Raw genomic sequence first — 5023 nt, 5'->3', positions numbered from 1 at the left:
TTCTAAATGAACACTAAATTTAGAACTACACATTAATAACCTATACATTTAATTCAATAACCTATACAAATATGGACAGAATACACAAATTAATAACAATAAATCCTAATCACAACTTTATTAAAAGGTCTTCACTGTACACTGAATGCATTGATGTGTTAGTGTAAACATACCTTGAGTAATAAAACTACAAATACATATGTTGACTACTGGACCTAATGATGATGATGATGATCAAAGTTCTTAATGAGGCAGGACCTCCTCCAGATATATTAAAATTTGCATGCTACAAAAACTCCCAAAATGGGTGCAGAGGTCTTGAAATAGTTTATGTCATAGATGTAAAACATTTTTGAAACACATCAAGTCATGTGGATCCGGGCTTGTCTCACTGTTTCTCACTTGTCTCCAACCTTAAAAGAATAAATAATGTTCAGTTGGGCATGCACTGTGACAACATCAACAGTGTTAAATTATGAAAAAGTTATATCAAAGCAGAGCTGTATTGAATTAAATTATGGTCACTCTAATTAGTCATTACACCTGCTGTTAAATGGTTAGTTCACCCAAAAATGTAAAATCGGTCAATAATTACTCGCCCTCATGTCTTTCCAAACCTGTAAGACTTTCGTTCATCTTCGGAACACAAATAAAGATCTTTTTGATGAGTCTTACAGATTTCTGTCCCTCCATTGACAGCGACACAACTATCACTTTTAATCCCCAGAAAGGTAGCAAACACATCATAAAGGTAATACATGTTACTCCAGTGGTTCAACCTCAATTTTATGAAGTGACATGAGTATATTCTATCCCTTAACCATAATTTATCACTTTATTTACAACATATTAAACTCAAACGCATGTTCACGAGAGCACCTCGACATTAACATGTTGTGTTAATGCGCGAGCAGACGACAAGAGCGTGAAAGCAACAATTATGTATTTTTGCACAAAGCACTCGCGTCAGTTCATAAAATTGAGGTTAAACATGAATTACTTTAATGAAGTCTTTACTACCTTTCTGGGGCTTGAAAGTGGTAGTTGTGTATACTGTCAATGGAGGGACAGAAATCTCTCAGATTTCATCTAAAAGATCTTCTTTTGTGTTCTGAAGATGAGCGAAAGTCTTACAGGTTTGGAACGACATGAGGGTGAGTTAATCATGACAGAATTTTCTTTTTTTGGATGAACATGAGCTGAAGAGTAGTGTAATTTATCAAAATTGACTTGATAGTGTTGCTTTTACTTACAGGCCAAATGTCATTTAAGCTGCGCTTCATTTCAGCATATGTTGGACACACCATTTTTCCATTTGTGAGGTATGGCGATGATGGAAGGATGTCAGGCCATTTCTCCAGGATCATCTTTGAAAGACAAGAAAAAAACAGTTTTCAACTATACCACACATGTGTGAACCTAATTTCATATGCACTTAGACACAGCCAAAACAATTTTCCAAAATAAGACACCCCTTCCATATACAGTAGAGGGTATGCACTGACGTCACTTTCCCGCCGAAGAGCTGTTGCGTGACTGGATTTAATAGGGGAAACTGCGAAAACGTGAGTAAAACAAACGATTGTCAGTTTAAACTAAAGGTTGGACTCGATATAGTGTTCCTTACAACTTAACAAAGATCCAGTGATCTGTGGATATTGACATGCAGCCAGGAATCCTGTTTCCTGATATTTATATGAGCCTGATTTAGACACCAAAAAAAAAAAAAAAAAAAAAAACCCAAATTTGCCTGTGAACGCTTTATATACCGACAATATAAGTCCGGGTGATCACTTCTATCAATGTTATATATATTATATCGTCCAGCCCTAAAACTTTTATAGTTTTTTGTCAATGTTTATTTAAAAACATCCAATTATGCGCTCCATTTGCTTCTCTGTACTGTAGTGATGGGTCGGTCATGAATGATTCGTTTATTTTGAACGAATCTTTAATATGACTCGGGACTACTGAGTCTGTACTGGAAACAGAAATTATTAGTTCATCTCTTGAGTCTTCGGGTTCGAGTCCGAGTCTTTTGTTCTTCCTGTCAGTCCCATAGAGGCTATGCTGTCAGTACCGGAAAGAGAAATGATTAGTTCATCTCTCGAGTCTTCGGGTCTGATTCTTCTCTCTGAGTCTTTCATTCTTTTGTCACATGACAGCGCTGGACACATAAATGAGTTACTAATTTTTTAACAGTAACATGCTACATTTTTGGTCTCAAATTATAGCTTTTTAATTTCTTTAAATTTATAATTTAAGAATTTCTGTTATGATGGATCTTTTCCATATGGATGAGGTACTAAAGAGTTGGTAATGCTTTAAACTTTATCTATGATGGGGCAAACCACTTTGATAAAGATATATATTATATATATATATATATATATAGTCTAATAACAACAGTTCCGTGACATAAAACTAAACGACTCGAACCCGAGAGATAAACTAATCAATTCTGTATCCGGTACCGATTGCATAGCTCAGCTTATGTAGTCACGTGTTGAAAGAAATGACTCGAACCCGAAGTCGATAGACTCGAAACATGAACTAATCAATTCTCTATCCGGTATTACAGACTGCAAAGCTCAGTTTATGAGGATGTCACGGGATGAACAAACGGCTTAGATTGGGTAAACTAACAGACTGCATAGCCTGAAGACCCAGATAAATAAATTAATCGTTTCTGTTTCTCATAATTTGGCCTCTTCCTTGCATTGCATTTTTTTTCTTATTCTAAATGTGATCAACATTTGATGTGTTTGGGGAATTTGGCTATTGACATGTAACATTTAAATACATTCTGCTGAAATTAACGAAATGACTTGAAAAAATATTTATTAATTTTTATGAATGAGATGCAAAGATCCAAGTTAGTAAAATGATCCGAACTTCCCACTACTATGTCACGTGCATACATATTAAACTCACCATTCCAAGAAAACTGTGAAGTCTGGGATATTCTCTAATGATTTCTTCAGCAGTTCTTGCAGTTTGTTGAGGTGGTGTGTGTCTCACGAACTCCTCGACTTGGCTGTGAGGACTTCTTGCTTTCTTTTGCCACTCAATCATTGTCAGTCATCAAACAGCTCAGACTATATTGAAATAAAAAAATACTGTATTGAAATTACGGAAGACAGCTAAAAAAAAAAAAAAAAAAAAAAACATAAGTAATTATCTGTACCTGGATCTGTAGTAGCCCCAGCACTGCACATTTCGTATCTCTAATCATTATTCAACTTACCAACTTGTTAGTAGAGGGACTCCAAGACCGGTGCCAGATAAGGAAGACATCCAAAATGTGTACTGTACACTGTCCAGGACCAGAGTTGAGAACCATTGTCATCCAGCAGCATAATACTTTCATTTACTCCTTTCTGTGTTGGAATGAAGCAGAAAAAAATAAATATTTTCAGAAAAGTAAACTAACTTAGTCCTTAAAAACTTGTTAAGTAAATCAAGGTAATCTGTGTATTGGAAAACATCAACTTTCTTTAACTAATCATGAACTAATCGTTTATTTGTTGCACAATGTTTCCCATTTCAATGTTGTTGGGAATATCTGCACTTTTTCATCTTTCTTTCATCTCGGGAGATTTCAGCGAATTCAAACGCTTCTCACTGCACCTCACAGCGCTGTTGTGGTGTCGTGTGACCGATGTCTGAGCTCGCGCCGCTGGGCCGAGCTGATAAATGGTCCGTGCACTACGGTTCATATGAGTAGAGCTCTTTCGTTCCGCATTTAGTGACAAATGTAGTCGCACCTGTACAAAAAAAGTACGTTACCAGTCTGGAGCACTGCTTCAGCTGTGACAGCTTAAAGTCCCTTTAAGACATTTGCTATCACGAATAAACAATTGCTATCCGTAAAACAGGCGTAATGCTAGTGATTTCAGACTAAGGCCTACTTAGTTTATTGTAGTAGGTAACTGGTAGTAAACGGTTTCGCTAGTATAATGTTATAATTAATTACTTTATTACTGCTAGCGACCTAACGGCGATAGCTAGGATTAATTTCCAATCGATCTCACTTCCCGGAGATCATTAAAACGGTCTAAAGGGAACTTCGTTTTTAAAAAATATAAAATTCATATTTAGAATAATTATATTCAACGTCTCAGTACACAATACTTAATGTTATATATACATAAAAACGATATGACTTACCTTTCATAATCAGGATGCAGCAGCAGCTCCTGCGTTGACTGTCTGTCACTGGACCGTTAAAATTTGAACCGTCGCTGCAGAAACCGTAGGCTATTTAACCCAACAGTCGGGTTATTTCTAGAAATTACCCAACGATTTTAAAAATGACCCAATATTTTTGGAAAATAACCCAACATATTGACCCAATATGTGTAACCCAACGGTTGGGTTACACAAATAACCCAACGTTTTTTACTGTGTACCATTTGTTCAGGATGTGATCAACCCAAATAGTGAAGAAACAATATAACTTGACTTTCTTTCATCTCTATGATAATTAAGCAATTTTGGGGATGAGCTCACTCTAAAATATATTTTGGAGTAGAATCTGGGTCGAGGCAGACTACAATTTCTTACAGTCGCCTCTCTGATGCTCTTGGACCAAAAGAAGCATCACATCCACTCCCTTCTCACAGATTACACCTCCCTTCTCTATCGGGCAGGTGCACAGTGGCGGTGAGGCCCTGCCTTAGGTTGTCCCCCTCTGGCCACCGGAGAATCTTACCCGTCTTTGGGTTGACACCTCATGCACACTGGTTACAGCTCCATCCAATTGGGCAGAATTATCAAAGAGACTCTTCTTTGGTTTGTTTCTGAAATCTCCTCTTGTTTCACTTCAAGCAGTCACTGGTGTTGTTCGAGTCTGTGCCTCTTCATCAGTTCCATCCCATGGTGGGTCTCAGGGTTTCTAGGTCTTTTAGGCCTGGAGTTCTGGATCTTGCAGGTCTGGAAATCTCTGTATTCTGTTCTTTTTCTTGAGAAAATCCCCTGGCTCCACTGGTTCTACTTCCTTCTCGTCCTTCAAATGACCAGA

General features: G+C 37.2%; 1 long non-coding RNA gene across 1 annotated transcript; it reads right to left on the bottom strand.

Moving 5' to 3' along the window:
• Positions 1–243: 243 nt before the first annotated feature.
• Positions 244–3375, bottom strand: LOC307149391. Its single transcript, XR_013819555.1, has 4 exons — positions 3248–3375; positions 2935–3098; positions 1254–1367; positions 244–413 (listed from the first exon to the last, which is right to left on the bottom strand). It is a non-coding gene; the product is annotated as an uncharacterized lncRNA (long non-coding RNA).
• Positions 3376–5023: the final 1648 nt, after the last annotated feature.

The sequence above is a fragment of the Squalius cephalus genome, assembly GCF_949319135.1.
Source record: "Squalius cephalus genome assembly, chromosome: 21".
In the NCBI taxonomy this organism is placed as follows: domain Eukaryota; kingdom Metazoa; phylum Chordata; class Actinopteri; order Cypriniformes; family Leuciscidae; genus Squalius; species Squalius cephalus.
Note: the sequence above shows the minus strand (reverse complement) of the source record. Positions and strands in the feature narration are given on the sequence as shown.